At 41.1% G+C, this 17,175-nt stretch overlaps 1 protein-coding gene across 1 annotated transcript in view; it reads right to left on the bottom strand.

The window, feature by feature from the left end:
• Window positions 1-16,489, bottom strand: part of LOC126416008 (somatostatin receptor type 2-like) — a 694,311-nt gene extending 677,822 nt beyond the window's left edge. Inside the window, exon 1 of the mRNA XM_050083474.1 lies at window positions 16,355-16,489. The gene's annotated coding sequence lies outside the window, so the exon portion shown is untranslated. The remainder of the gene's footprint in view (window positions 1-16,354) is intronic.
• Between the last annotated feature and the right edge of the window lie 686 nt (window positions 16,490-17,175).

The raw sequence follows: 17,175 nt of genomic DNA on the forward strand, positions 1-17,175 counted from the left end.
TTGAAGTAGTGGTTGAAGTGAAGTAAGACACGGCTTTGTCTTCCACTAGCTCTTTATCACGTACGAAGCTCGTTCGATAAAAATACCCCCACATTTTTTTTCTCAACGTATGTTCTTAAGAAGAGTTAAAATCTGGTGAAATATCAATCAAAATCTCTTTTACGTGTACGAGTTTTCTTCACACTACGCCAGCGTTGCATAAGAGCATGTATTCCTTGTTGGTAAAAACCCTTGCACTGCGCCCGTAGCCATGTTTTCCTTGCATTAACTGCGCTTTTGTCACCTTCAAAATGTGTCCCACGTAGAGAATCCCTTACTGGATACAAAAGGCGTAAGTCCGAGGGCACCAGTTTTGGATTATGGCGGCAGTAGTGAATGTGTTACAGCCAGGTTTCTTTACCTGTAACGATCCATGACACACAAGCATTTCCATCGGCATGAAACTGATCCAAAGGGTCAGATGAAACACATCTTTAAATATCCAAGACGCCAGTCCTTACACACGCACTAGATTAGATCAGATTAGATTAATACTTCTCCATAGATCATGAATACGACGCTTCGTAATGATGTGGAACGTGTTAGGTTAATAAAAGGTGTCTATAAACGATATTACATTACACAAAATATTACATGACACTTAATATTTCTATTTTTTAAATTTTTTTGTGGGGATTGGGGAAATTAAACACTTACTATATCGCAAAATTTATCTAATGAGTAGAAGAAGTTGCCATTAAGAAATTCTTTTAATTTCCTTTTAAATTCTATATAGCTATCTGTCAGACTTTTGATGCTATTACGTAAGTTAACCCATAGCTGACTAGGCAGTTGTCGAATTATGATGCGCCGGTCTGCGAGCATAATGGAGTTTATTTTCTGCACTTCGTGACACATAACTCTCTATTTACTAATCTCCCAAATGTACTTCTATTAACTGCATCACTGCTACACACTTCACACAAACGTATATTGATTTACATCTCGGTTTCATTTTTTTGTAACCCAGAATTCAGTAACAGTAGGTTGGTTGTTACGAGTGTCTTGCGAAGACACCATTTCGATGGTTCACCATTGCCCTGGCATATGTCAGAATTGTTCGAAACTTAGCACATATGCTCGTATATGACATACTTTGTTATAAAGTGTGTTCTTAAATACTGTAGGCTGTATATAATTGCAAAATTAATACAGTACTTGGATATATCATTCTAATGGCAACTTTATCTGCGAAAAAATAAAACAATTCTTACTATTGGAAGTAGCTTCAATTTTCTAGGTTCTGAATTTTCTTAGTAAGAGACAGGCAACCACGAACATCCTTGCAGCGAGAAACTGATGTAAACGGACGGCAGAGGCTAATTTTCGCGAGCTATTTATAATATGGCGTATGCCTGAGCAGAATATCTTCCGTCTGCAAGCTGTGATTGAGGAAATTTCAACACTACCACAGCTGCCGGCACCACATATATTACCACAGTAAAATAAATACTTCGCGCAGTATAAGTCTACATGAGAAGAAGCCATGCGAGAGCGATCATATTCGCAACATTGTAGATTTACTTCTTAAAGAATTATGTTACAAAGAAACGGATAAACAAAGAATTTAAATAATTTAACGACCACGGTTCTCTAGTTCGACAGCAAGAAACACAATTTGGTTTACAGCTCTCTGGAAAGTAAAGGACCCATAACATATTCGACAGTTTTGTGGAACATTGCACCTTATACAATTTTTTTGAATTGATTATCATGTGTCGTCATAAATTGTCGCTACACCTGCCATTTATTTTTTGAATCTATGTTATAAAAATGCTATAGTGTTTATGTATTTTTAAGTCCTTAAATTTCGCAATTTGCAACGCTTTACTGTTAGATATTCAGTATTTTTAAGCACTGCATTGTGTCACTGTAAACTAAATGGTGTCAAAAAGTTAGTTTGCAACCTTTCAGTAGAGGAGGTGAAAGAGAAACATTTTCATGAGGACAAAATCTCATAGACATATAGTTTCTGTCTGGATGTGCTTAGTGTACTTTTCCTGCAGTCACATACAGAAATGCATTGAGTGTATTAATGAAGTAACGCTTTCAATACGGCTAAGAGATTCGTGAATAATCGCTGAAATATCAACAAAGCAGGAAGCTAACTGGTATGCAGACTCCAGCGGTGTTACGTACGACAGTTGCTTCATATCCTTATAGAAAAAGAATTCTTTAGTTGTTAAGCTGAGAGCACAAATTAGTCAAAGCACTGATTTACTCTCGGGATCTGAACGCGTACTTTAATTTAATTCAGATCCGTCACCAAGCGATGATCACTGTGTGAGAGGTGAATGACTGCGTGTACTTATAGACCTTAAGTGTTTTTGCTTCACTGCACAAATTAGTTGCACGCTGATGGGAGTTCTGCAGTTAGCGAGTCTCCTGGCAAAAACAAGACACGCTGCTCTACTTGATGAATAACCGGCAAAAGCCAAGTGCGTGTCTGGGAGAGCAACGGTATGTCTTAGAACTAGTAAAGGTTCTCCATATCTTTGACGTCAAGGCATTTCTTATCATAAGAGGAACTAATAAGTGCTAAGTATAGTTACTAATAGCATTTTATTTATAATTCGCCACGAAGAAACGAGTAACTTCCGTTTCAGCCCAGGAAAACATTGCAGTTCAGTGTATTAGTCTTCACTAGGAACGTACTTTCCTTGGTCTGTGCTTACAAAAACCGATTGACGGCAAATATAGTGACCGGCAGAGTACGTCAGAATACGTGGCTAAGCGAGACCAAGAGCGCCAGAAGTTTTATTCGTGACGTATCACGAGCGTGACGATACGAATCTGCTGTATGTTCATTTCAGCATTTGTGACAAGAGGGTGCTTTCGCCTTTCAAAGTAAAGAAAGGAAAAGGAGGGGAGCTTAGGGCTCAACTTTCTAGAAGAACCATCTTAACATTCTTATGGAAAGTCCAGTTTAAACGTTCTCTACAAATACGTGAAAGCCTGTAAACTGCTGATCTTGTTGGAACGGTAATCGTTCTTTAGCTGTGCTCCAAGAGTTCTAAAAACAGAGGACAATTTCCTCGGGGAGTAGTGGTAGACAGAAACTGAAGATTAATCCTATACGTCTTTCAAGTACCTTTAGCGTGTAAACAGTGCATTTCACATACTTATCACATAAAGAACTGTTTTTTTTAAAACTCCTCTCTCAAACCTGAAACGATGTAGTTGACGTTAGCAACTCACTGTGCAAGCGTCATCGGACACTTACTGGCTTCTAGACGTACAACTAGTGCTTTATTGCAACCCTCCTTCTCAATAATAGCCTCTAGTCTTTCTCGCTAAATTCTTTCTATTATTACTCCACATCATACGTTTCACCTTAGAGCGTCATCAGATTTGTGGTACAGAGAACTAACATTATAATGGTTGAAACACGCTTTCATAAAATAACAGTGTTTAGAGTAATACTTTATGGATTAACAGTAGCTAGTCAACACTAAACACCTTACTCAGCATCAGAGGCCAAACAGGCTTTCTCCAGGCGGCACATTGCAAAGTAAACATTTTCGGTCACCAGGTGGCTCAAATGTACGGCGTACATCGAATATGATTTTCAGTGCAACTTTAATGAGAATCAGTTATTCCCTTCCATAAATATTATGCAGCCTAAACGTATTACATTATAAAAAACGTAATTGTTTTGCAATAAACGTTATTGTGCTTCAAAAATGTGTAATTTCAATCACATGACGCTACATTTACATTACAATTTTTAAATGAAGCCAAACTGCATTTGATACATGTGCAGGAGAAACGTATGACTGGACTGTTAATACCACAAACCTTAACTAATGGTGTTTCACATTCTACCGCACGTGTATTAACTGCAGGTTTCGTTACTTTTAAAAATTTATAATCTAAGTGTAGCCTCATGTGATTATAGTTATTAATATTAAATCACAATAACGTTTAATGAATAATAATAATAAGAATGTGTTTCATAATGTAATATGTTTAGGCTACAGTTATAATATTTATGAAAGGGAATAATTAGTCCACATTAAAATTCTATGGGAGATCGTTCACTTAGCCACCTGGCGGCCGAACGTGTTTATTTTGTAATTCGCTGCTCAACGAGAGCCAGTTTGACCATAGACGTTAAGTAAGATGTTCAGCTTTGACTAGATACTATGCATCGAAAAGCTATGTAATTGTACTTATGCGTCACCACTGTTACTCTAAACATTATTTTATGAATGTCTGTTCCATCCATTCTAATATTAGGCCTTTGTACCACAGATGTGGTGACGCTGTAAGGCAAAACGCGTTATAAGGAGTAACAATAAAAAGAATTTAGAGATGAAGACAAGAGTATATTATTGGGCCATACTTACCGCAGATCCAATGAACGACTTTATGTCCAGAGTAATGGTATTCTTCTGTCATCTCACGATACGCGCCAGATACATAATATTAACTGTGCTTTCTTCGTACTTTACACGTAACCCTTTCAGTATTTCCTGAACCGTTTTGTCTTCTTACTTTGTGAATGTAGAATTAAACCCACACCTACAGCAATATTTGTGTAGCCATCAAAGCACTTCACAAAACGTTAAATGACCCTCTTTATTACTTGTGCAACCCACTTTTGTGTAATGACTGTACTATTGGTGGTGTTTAGTATAATCGTCACATACCTTCTTTCCCAGTTTTATTCCTAACATTCTCCTTTACGCCATTCATGATAGAGGAGCCTCAATACTCCACACTTCTCAGCTATAAAGTACATACTCTACTGGCCATTAAAATTGTTACACCAAGTAGAAATGCAGATGATAAACGGGTATTCATTGGACAAATATATTATACTAGAACTGACATGTGATTACATTTTCACTCAAGTTGGGTGCATAGATCCTGATTAATCAGTACCCAGAACAACCACCTCTGGCCGTAATAACGGCCATGATACGCCTGGGCCTTGAGTCAAACAGAGCTTGGATGGCGTGTACAGGTACAGCTGCCCATGCAGCTTCAACACGATACCACAGTTCATCAAGAGTAGTGACTGGCGTACTGTGACGAGCCAGTGTTGCTCGGCCACTATTGACCAGACGTTTTCAATTATTGAGAGATCTGTAGAATGTGATGGCCAGGGCAGCAGTCGAACATTTTCTGTATCCAGAAAGGCCCGTACAGGACCTGCAACATGCGGTCCTGCTGAAACGTAGGGCTTCGCAGGGATCGAATGTAGGGTAGAGCCACGGGTCGTAACACATCTGAAATGTAGCGTCCACTGTTCAAAGTGCCGTCAGTGCGAACAAAAGGTGACCGAGACGTGTAACCAATGGCACCCCATGCCATCACGCCGGGTGGTATGCCAGTATGGCGATGACGAATAGACGCTTATAATGTGCGTCCATTACGATGTCACCAAACATGGATGCGACCATTATGATGCTGTAAACAGAATCTGGATCCATCCGAAAAAATGACATTTTGCCATTCGTGCACCCAGGTTCGTCGTTGAGTACACCATCGCAGGCGCTCCTGTCTGTGATGCAGCGTCAAGGGTAACCAAAACCATGGTCTCCTAGCTGATAGTCCATGCTGTTGCAAACGTCGTCGAACTTTTCGTGCAGATGGTTGTTGTCTTGCAAACGACCCCATCTGTTGACTCAGGGATCGAGACGTGGCTGCACGATCCGTTACAGCCGTGCGGATAAGATGCCTGTCATCTGGACTGCTAGTGATACGAGGGCGTTGGGATCCAGCACGGCGTTCCGTATTACCCTCCTGAACCCACCGATTCCATATTCTGATAACAGTCATGGATCTCGACCAATGCGAGCAGCAATATCGCGATACGATAAACCGCAATCGCGAGAGGCTACAATCCGACCTTTATCAAATTCGGAAACGTGATGGTACGCATTTCTTCTCCTTACACGAGGCATCACAACAACGTTTCACCAGGCAACGCCGGTCAACTGCTGTTTGTGTATGGGAAATTGGTTGGAAACTTTCCTCATGTCAGCACGTTGTAGGTGCCGCCACCGGCACCAACCTTGTGTGAATGCACTGAAAAGCTAATCATTTGCATATCACAGCACCTTCTTCCTGTCGGTTGAATTTCGCATCTGTAGCACGTCATCTTTGTGGTGTAGCAATTTTAATGGCCCGTAGTGTATCATCCAGAACATTGTGACCGTGATTCAGTGGGCAAAGGATAATCGAGAATGGACCTTGGATCTATGGGAATGTGTCTCCTGGTCGGATGAATCCCTTTTCCTGTTACACCATGTCGACGGCCACGTACGGATACGCCGCCATCCAGGCGAACAGCTTCTCGAAACACACCCTGTGCCACGGACGCCGGCGTGGTCGGGAGTTCGTTCTATGGGGAAAATTCACAAGGGCGTCTGTGAGACCGGTGGTAGTACTCGAAGACGCCGTGGCTCCTACGGACTACGCGACCATTATTACGGAACACCTGCGTTCCCTAATACTTTTCTTCGACTCTGATGGCATCTTCCAACAGGATAGCCGCGCGGCCCACGATGCCAGAATCTTGCTACAATGGTTTAACGAGCATGAAAGTGAACTCACGTTGACGGCTATCACATTGTCTAATCTGAAACCGATGGATAACATCTGAGATGCTATTGGGGCCACCTCCGCGACCTCAAACCACTAGTACGTAATTTACAGCAACTGCTTGAACTGTTCGAACGCATCTCGCACTACATTCTCCCGAAAACCTGCCACGGACTTTAGAGTCCATGTCACGCAGAATCCCTGCTGTATTGCGCTCCAAATAGGGTGTCATAATGTTTTGTCTCATCAGCGTGTAACTTCGATCTGTGAGTAGATTTTTAACAACCAATTCATCAAACGTCGAAATAAACAAATATGCGAGTATCGTGAGCAGAGACAGTTTATTGTTAACTACTTTCAACTGAAAATTACAATCACCGACCGCTCGAAATTAATATAATGTAGTTAGTAATAGAATGAAAAATAGACATTTTCGCCAGTTAGTCAGTGTTTTTTACTGTACCTCAGGAAATGGAAATGTCTACCTATCACGCGATATTCTGTATCCATGTTGCTTGCACTTATTCACTAGATAATTCCGTTTGATCAAGTGAATTAATGCTGCACGATCAGAAAATTTACCACTTACTGTGTACCTATGAAGAAGAAGACATGTGAAGATGATAAAGTTGGCAGTAGCTACAAAGACGGAGAACAACTGAATAACACTTTGTAGCGAAAGAAGCGCTGATCATTTAAGAGATACAGAGGTGAGCGAGTGTGCCGGGACTTACCGTAGTTCACTGCTAGTAGCGCCATGTCACCATACGCGTCTGTCCGCAGCGCCCATAATTAAGAATAAAATTAAAAGTGTAAGTTGCTTTTTCAAAATTTGTCAACATATACTTTTATGTAACAATATTTAAACTGTCGAGTCTCACATTGAGTCAACATTTTACCTAAATACATCGTTTTAAGGAAAAAAATAAGTGGCGCTAAATAATAAAGCTAGAAAGCCATAAATTGGTCATAATGTGCAGATATATGTCAAAATTAACTGATGCAAGTCTTAAGATTAGACAAAATTTGCGGTCAGAATCCACGTTTTTAAGAAAAGTTGAAGGCGCTAAATATTAGACGTAGGTGAAAACGACTGATGTGGATAGATTTGACAGTGTCTAGCAAGAAAATTAGGATTGTGTCAGTATACTCGCATTGTGAAGGGACAGATCAAGATAAGATGGATAGTTTTTATGACGCACTCAGTGATGTCGTTGTTAGAGTAAAGGACAAGGACGGTGTTCTCCTCATGGGTGATTTTAATCCCAGGATTGGAAATCGAACAGAAGGGTATGAAAAGGTTATGGGTAAATTTGGAGAGGATATGGAGGCCAACAGGAACGGGAAACAACTCTTGGATTTCTGTGCCAGTATGGGCTTAGTAATCACAAACTCCTTTTTTAAACATAAGAACATTCGCCGGTATACTTGGGAAGGCAGGGGAACAAGATCTGTCATTGACTATATAATAACAGATCAGGAATTCAGGAAGCCTGTGAGGGACACGCGTGTATTCAGGGGATTCTTTGATGACATTGATCACTATTTAATCTGCAGTGAAATTGGTACTGTGAGGCCGAAAGTGCAAGAGGTCAGGTCCATGTGTAGGAGGATAAGAGTGGAGAAACTTCAGGATAAGGAAATCAGACACAAGTACCTAACAGTGATCTCAGAAAGGTACCAGTTAGTTGAATGTAGTCAACTGCAGTCCCTGGAAAAGGAATGGACAAGGTACAGGGACATCGTACTGGAAGTGGCCAAAGAATGTCTTGGAACAGTAGTGTGTGAAGGTAGGATGAAGCAAACAGTTTGGTGGAATGACACAGTCAAGGCAGCCTGTAAAAGGAAAAAGAAGGCATGTCAAAAATGGCTACATACTTGAACTCAGGTAGACAGAGAAAGTTATGTTGAAGAAAGAAACAAAGCCAAACAGATAATTACAGCATACAAGAAGAAATCTTGAGAAGACTTTGGAAACAGGTTGGAGACCTTGGGCCAAGCTGCTGGAAAACCATTCTGGAGTGTAATTAGCAGTCTTCGAAAGGGAGGTAAGAAGGAAATGACAAACTTCTGGTGAATCCTGTTGATGCCTTGGGCAGATGGAGGGAATATTTTGAAGAGTTGCTCAATGTAGGTGAAAATACGATCAGTAATGTTTCAGATTTCGATGTACAATGCGACAGGAATGAGGATGGAAATAGGATCACATTTGAGGAAGTGGAGAAAATGGTCAATAGATTGCAGTGCAATAAAACGGCTGGGGTGGATGAAATTAAGTCGGAACTCATCAAATACAGCGGAATGTCAGGTCTTAAATGGCTACACAGGATAATTATAATGGCGTGGGAGTCGGGATAGGTTCCATCAGACTGGACGAAAGCAGTAATCACACCAATCTTTAAACATGGAAACAGAAAAGATTGTAAGAACTAAAGAGGTATCTCTTTGATCAGCGTTGTGGGTAAAATCTTCTGAAGTATTGTTGAAAGGAAAGTGCGAGTATTAGTTGAGGACAAATTGGATGAAAATCAGTGTGGGTTTAGGCCTCTTAGAGGTTGTCAGGACCAGATCTGTAGCTTACGGTAAATAATGGAGAAGTGTTACGAGTGGAACAGGGAACTGTATCTATGTTTTATAGATCTAGATAAGGGATATGACCGGGTTCCTAGGAGGAAGTTATTGTCTGTTCTACGTGATTATGGAATAGGAAGCAAACGTTTGCATGCAAGTAAAGGTCTTTACATAGATAGTCAGGCAGCAGTTAGAGTTGACGGTAATTTGAGTCCATGATTCAGAGTAGTTTCAGGGGTAAGACAAGGCTGCAACCTGCCTCCACTGTTGTTCATATTATTTATGGATCATATGTTGAAAACAATAGACTGGCTGGGTGAGATTAAGATAGGTGAAGACAAAATAAGCAGTCTCGCGTATGCGGATGACTTAGTTGTGATGGCAAATTCTATTGAAAGTTTGCAAAGTAATATTTCAGAGCTGGATCAGAAATGTAAGGACTATGGTATGAAGATTAGCATCTCCAAAACAAAAGAAATGTCAGTGGGAAAGCGATATAAACGGATTGAGTGCCAAATAGGAGGAACAAAGTTAGAACAGATGGACGGTTTCAAGTACTTAGGATGCATATTCTCACAGGATGGCAACATAGTGAAAGAACTGGAAGCGAGGTGTAGCAAAGCTAAAGCAGTGAGCGCTCAGCTACGATGTACTCTCTTCTGTAAGAAGGAAGTCAGTACCAAGACTAAGTTATCTCTGCACCGTTCAATCTTTCGACCAACTTTGTTGTATGGGAGCGAAAGCTGGGTGGATTCAGGTTACCTTATCAATAAGGCTGAGGTTACGGATATGTAAGTAGCTAGGATGATTGCAGGTACTAGTAGATGGGAGCAACGGCAGGATTGTGTGCACAATGAGGAAATCAAAGAAAAACTGGGAATGAACTCTATAGATGTAGCAGTCAGGGCGAACAGGCTTAGATGGTGGGGTCATGTTACACGCATGGGAGAAGCAAGGTTACCCAAGAGACTCATGGGTTCAGCAGTAGAGGGTAGGAGGAGTCGGGGTAGACCAAGGAGAAGGCACCTGGATTCGGTTAAGAATGATTTTGAAGTAATAGGCTTAACATCAGAAGAGGCACCAATGTTAGCACTGAATAGGGGATCATGGAGGAATTTTATAAGGGGGACTATGCTCCAGACTGAACGCTGAAACGCATAATCAGTCTTAAATGATGATGATGGTGAAAATTTGTATGATGCTTCAGATTAACCTAATAATAATAATAATAATAACTACTTGACCCCATTAAGCTACCTCTAATCGTTTTCAGTAATTTGCAGGAAACTAAATTTGAAACTAAAACGTCGTTATTTGTAGTAGATTAGGTCTCTGTTATATTAATGCTAGAAAGTTCTGGTTGCAGCATATGGTAAAACCTATTAAATAATAGAGAGCTATAACAAGTTTAAATACCGTGATGTTAATAACAACCAATACAAGGTTTCTTAAAGCTATAGTTCAGAGGTAATGATCTACTGTCAGTTCCGTGCTAAAAATTCTAGAGGGCAAAGCGACCTAAAACTTTTTCTGTGATTTCTACTCAACTACACGCATGAAAAACTTATGAAGCTTCGATATTGATTCGTAACATTGTTATTAAATATCATACGTCCGAGAAAGCAGCCGTTTGAAGACTGCTGCCGTGTGCATAAGGCGGATGACAGCAGGTGTTCCCTTGGCCGTCCGCTGCGCCACATGTATAAATACAGTCCGAGAGGCGAGACGAGGCTTCACTTCGCACTCGGCCACCGTAAGATGCGCGTCAGTTAAACGCAGGAGCGCGCGCTGCCTCGAATGACGTCATAGACAGGCTGTTACAAAACGCTTATTTTCAGTCATAGTACATAGTGAACTCGCGAGGACTCTACACCGTCCTGGATCGCTTAGATTTACCAAAAGTAACTGTTAGTGTGCCGCTCGTGATGTTAACAAATCCGCGTGGCAAGTGGTGATAGTTATTTTCCGCTTTTGTGGCGAGCAATTATTTTGATTATCTGTAGTCAGGGCGAAAGACAATTGGCACGAACTTACCATAGAAGTCCCCTCTGAACTGTTCACTTTGCTGTTTAGGATAGAAAGATTTACTGTCAATATGAACATAATGAACATCACAAAGTTGTGCGTGTGAAGCTTTACCAACAATTAGAACTATAAATCTTAATTTATAATCATTGTCCTGATCCCGCTTAGCAAATAGAGAATAGAAACATTTCTTTCAGTGGGAGGAGGAGGATATTAGTGTTTAACGTCCCGTCGACAACGAGGTCATTAGAGACGGAGCGCAAGCTCGGGTGAGGGAAGGATGGGGACGGAAATCGGCCGTGCCCTTTCAAAGGAACCATCCCGGCATTTGCCTGAAGCGATTTAGGGAAATCACGGAAAACCTAAATCAGGATGGCCGGAGACGGGATTGAACCGTCGTCCTCCAGAATGCGAGTCCAGTGCTTTCAGTGGGCTGGACAAGAATGTGGACCTGCAGACTGGGAGCTACGGTCAGTACGTTTTGCATCGCTTTCTGGCTGACCACAAAAATAGTTACCAGGCTCTCGTAAAAGACGGCGAACAATATTCAACAAATAGTTGCAACATTTCCAATGACTAATGATTATTATTATTACCAATTCCCTCCAATTATTACAATTATCATCTACCCGCCACCCCACAACGTATTGCATCGTTACTGGTAATGGTGTAGCGAAAGGTGCCTGACGTCACAACCGCAACTTCAGCAGATGAAGCATCAAAATAGAATCTCCCAGTAACGTTCAAACGAAATTCGACCAGAAAGTTGAGAAAAGCTTAAAAGCTATTATGTCGACCGCAAACGGCCCTGAAACAAGGATATAACGGAAAGAACACTAGTATTATTACTCTACAAATGGCAAAGGATACACTGCGATATCTTAACGGAGATCTGAGGAATCTGTCAGGAAGGCCGGGTGTCGCATCGAAGGCACTGCTGAGCATGAGATAGTATACGAATATTAGGGAAATTTCTGAGATCAATATCATTTTCTGCTGAGCTTCACCTGTGGGTCGTGTTGTTAAACAAGAGTGATGGAGAATTTTGTACTTTATATTTCTTGGAAATATTCCGTCGCTGTAAAATAATGTTAATCGTCCGTCGCTGTAAAATAATGTTAATCGTCAGCTAACGCGTACTTTGTCGATGTCTCCGTTACGAAGTCGCCTCATTTTCCAACGGAAGGGCAGAATTTTATAATTGAAAGACTTCATAACTATAATATTGCGCAACGATATAGCCGGATCTTCTGATAACTCTATATATTTAAAATTAACAATAGCAAACTTTTTCGTTGATCGTAGGTCATAGAAAAGTCACGTATGTTTACCAATCAGAATAAGAACCATACAAATTCGCATCGGACAAAAAAACAAGAGCGAATTTGTGGAACTTGATGTGTCACTGAGCTAGTATTTCTGAATTTCAACCGTTGATTATAGTCAGACCCAGTTGTATTGTTGTACGTTCCTTCTAACGTTTCAACTAGGTTAGTGCATGGTAACAATCAAAAACTGGATAAGATCTCTGCCTGTAACGAATCGTCTACAGCAAAATTCTTGTAACAACAGACACAACGCAGTAAACACTCTAAAACGTCGTGACTAATTCGTTAATAGCAAATAACCCTTTCGAAGAAAAGGTAATGCAAAACCACACATTCGCAGCAGCGAAAGACATTGTAAAGTGATGAAGACAGTGAGAAGGTATCGCCCCGTTGCCAGCGTCTGTTTTCCCTCGTAGCCGATATGCACGCTTCGTAACGAGACTGTGGCCAGTGGCCAAATAGCGTAGCGCCAGTTACTCCCGTTCAGAGACGGGTGTTGTTTTGTTGCTTGTACTCGCAACAGTAGTGAAAATCCGTTTGTGCAGCAACGGAATCTTTAACTGTTTTGGTTACATTTCAGCCGTCCCGCTCCACGAGTTCAGTTAATGATGTAAGTTCTCGAGAGCATACGCAATTCATTTTACGCAATAAAAATATAATGTTCAGTAGTTTCGTTACAAACAACGTTCTTATCAGTTGGAATTTCGTTTGAAATACGTTTAGTATTGCAACCATCATTAGTCGTTAGTCGCACCACATTTCCACACACAGAGACATGCAGAGAAGAAGGAGATGATGTCCCACGACTGACTTGGCATTGTTCTCAGAATCTCCTACACAACGATTTTGTTCGCCACTACTATCACATTGATGCTACAATCTGCGTACTAATTTGATAGTGCCGCAAGACAACAGTGGTATTGAAAATTAGTGATCAGTGCCTAGACAGCGTTTAAAATAAGCGCGCAGAACTAGCCTGTAGTCATGCACTCAATAAGGTGATAAAAAAATTGAAAATTTAATGACTTTAGAAAGGCTATTTTTACTAGCCCGTAAAATAACTTTTACGGTAACCGTCCGAAAGGCTTGTTAATTTCGGACTACTGACGACTTTTCTTCAAGACTTATGTTCATCGAGAAGAAGGGAAAACATTTCTTTATGACCTCCGGAGATTCTTGATGGTAGGTTTGTAAGTAGGCTGTTTAGGTTTTGATGTTGGCAATGCCACGTAGCGCTCTGTATGAAAATCACTGACTGTGCTATTGTAGTGTTGGGCAGTTGGATGTGAATGGCGCGTAGCGTTGTGCAGTTGGAGGTGAGCTGCCAGCGGTGGTGGATGTGGGGAGAGAGAAGCCAGAGTTTTGAGATGTTAATATGAGCAGACGAGCTGGACGTGTGTCCGGCAGAAAAACGAAATTTGCCAAACTGGACGTCACAAATTATACATATATATTATGACTTTTGAACACTATTAAAGTAAATACATTGTTTGTTCTCTATCAAAATCTTTGATTTGCTAACTATATGCCTATCAGTAGTTAGTGCCTTCAGTAGTTAGAGTCTTTTATTTAGCTGGCAGTATTGGCGCTCGCTGTATTGCAGTAGTTCGAGTAACGAAGATTTTTGTGGGGGAAGTGATTCATGAAAGGTATTGGTTATTGTTAGTCAGGGCCATTCTTTTGTAGGGATTATTGAAAGTCAGAGTGCGTTGCGCTAAAAATATTGTGTGTCAGTTTAGTGATGATCAGAATAAGTAAAGAGAGAAATGTCTGAGTACGTTCAGTTTTGCTCAGCTGATTGAAAATCAAGTAACGTAGAGGTTTTCCAGCACTGTCATTCATAAGTTATTCTAAGGGGACGTTTCAGGTTAATGTACGTAATTAAAGAAAACCGTCTCCAGCCAAACGTCTCGCACGTCAAAATGAAGTCACGTACTACGATAAAAGTAATAACTTTTGAACAGTGTAACTGGAAGTTTTCTTTCGATGCAGTCGAAAAGCGTTGAATTGCTGAGAGATGATGTTAAGCAATTTTAACGCTCAAAGCTTCGATACTCCTGATTTGCCTCCGTTGTGGGTTGAATATCGCGAACACTAAAAATATATATTGGATAGAGGTGGTTTATTAGTACTAAACACTTTGTTGATATACTTATTGGACAAATTCAAAAGCCGTACATGATATATGAGCAATTAGTTTTGACATTTCTTGCGTTTAGTTCTGCGAACACGTAGTAGTTTCCTTCCTTTGATCACTTGGGCGTCTGTTACAAGGACGTGGTTGGCACTGTACAGGAAAGCAAACGCCAGTGCGGCGATTGCGCGGTTAAGATACGTTGCTCCATAAGTCACTGCTCCAACACCAGATTTTCTATAGATACGTTGTGTCCGGTCTTCTCTACGCCCAATATCAAATTCTAAAATTTTGGCTCCATCAGAATATCGCCTCACTTCATAAAAATTTTGGCTCCATCAGAATATGGCCTCACTTCATATACAGCGTGGCTAGTCATCTGCGAGTTCGACATCCAAGCGTTTTTCACGTAACTGTTACGTACGTTTCCCTAATGCTTCAGAAAGGAAACGATAGGCATACGTTAATGACGGAAAATTTGTCTAACTTCTCATTTATAGACTTTACTGCTGTTGGACGTTATTGTTTATCTGTCCAGGACGCATTCCATATGTTTAGATTCATTTATCAGTTGGATTATGTTTAAGTAATGTCAAGATTGACTGTTTAATTCATCATAATCGTTGTTTTTCGAATGCTTGGAACTGTCATTAATGATTGAAATAATGAAGCACTACACGAGTGACGTTTTCTCACGCGTTTATCAGTTGCATTATGTTTAAGTAATGTTAAGATTGACAATTTAATTCATCATAATCGTTTTTTTTTCGAATGCTTTGAACTGTCACTAATGATTGAAATAATGAAATACTACACGAGTTACTTTTTCTCACGCATATCACGATGAGTTTCGGGATTTATTCACCTTTTTCAAATTCGGCTATTTACATTGGTGTTGTCTATGTTGACCCGCAATCGTGAAACATAAATGTTGGAATCTTTCTGACGTTAATGTCAGAAAATACGAAGGAAACATCATTTTCTAACATTAGCGTCTAAAAACTTCTAAGAGTCATAGAACATATTTTTTCTATTGCAGTAAAACTATTAAAACTAGATTTCAGGGCAAGAGTAGCAGAACAACACACAAACGTGTACATCACGTCCAATCTCAAGGTAAATAATTGAAAATGATTATAAATTCCTGAAATGCGTCGTGTTATGTTTGAGAAAAGTCACTGATGCAGCGTTTTATTACTTAAGTCATTATGATAGATTGGGCATGTAGTTTTCCGCACAACCTGTGGCACTGTCTTATTATGGTCGCCACCTGCTTTTACGATACATATTTTCATTATGTATTTGAGATTCTATACGCTGACATTACTACTGTTCCTATAATTTCGAAAAACTGTAATACGTAACCCAAATACGTAGAGGCAGTCTGTGAGCACTGACAAATAGTGCCACACGTTACCGAGGCAATTGCAATCACAGACCATCTATGTTACGTTAATTTAAATGTATCCACCTGGTGACAGAGATATAATTCAAATGCGCAACGGAAAGATAAATGCGACGGATTATAATTATTAGTATGTTTAAATCGATATTCGTAAGAGTCGTGTCAGACTTGATCCTAATTTGAATTGTTCCCATTGAAAGCACGTGATGTTTAATGCTTTACTGGCTACATTTCTTCGCAGTAACAGAGCAGCCCCTGCTTATGGGTGTTGCAGAGCTGCGGTGTTCTCGGAGGTGTTACCTGTGGATACGGCGCGGGGACTTCACGACGCCGCCGGTGGTGGCAGAGCGGACGGCAGAAGCGGCAAAAGCTGCGACCGCCTCGCACCTGGCCGAGCCGCCGACTGCCGCCGTCGCGCTCGCAGCTACCGGTCCGCGATCCACAGGCGCCGCCGGGCGCCAACGCGGCTCTCGCGCCGACCGAGCCGCGCATGCGCGGATCAGCCGGCAAGTGGGGGGGGCGTGGCGGACCGCTACCTCCCGCGAGACGGCACACCGAGTCGGACCGGCCAGGTGGTGCAAGCGCGGCACGGCTGCTACCGGCCTACGCCAGCGCCCGCGCGCCTCGACCGCGGGGGCGAACGGCACCTCCGCGAAGTTAATGTCTCTCAGGCTAACAGTGAAGATTGTTTTGTCCTCATTGCTGCAATGAAGGATCTTCAAGTCATTCCAAGGGTGAGATATACCGTATTTACTCGAATCTAAGCCGCACTTTTTTCCGGTTTTTGTAATCCAAAAAACCGCCTGCGGCTTAGAATCGAGTGCAAAGTAAGCGGAAGTTCTGAAAAATGTTGGTAGGTGCCGCCACAACTAACTTCTGATGTGGAATATACAGGGTGTTACAAAAAGTAGTAAGTTGTATTATTGTAACAGAGCTATGAAACCGTCCGATTGTCGCGCCGCTCACTCACACACCCATTGTCAGAACAGCGTAGTAGTTGATGTTTTGTCAGACAAACTGCAATAGTTTTTTCTTATATTACGAGTAGTGGTATTATTGCTGCAGTACTGTGAAACGCAATGCCGAAACGTGCCTGCAAGTTCAGTGACTGTTATTCCAAG

The sequence above is a fragment of the Schistocerca serialis genome, chromosome 1, assembly GCF_023864345.2.
Source record: "Schistocerca serialis cubense isolate TAMUIC-IGC-003099 chromosome 1, iqSchSeri2.2, whole genome shotgun sequence".
NCBI classification, from domain to species: domain Eukaryota; kingdom Metazoa; phylum Arthropoda; class Insecta; order Orthoptera; family Acrididae; genus Schistocerca; species Schistocerca serialis.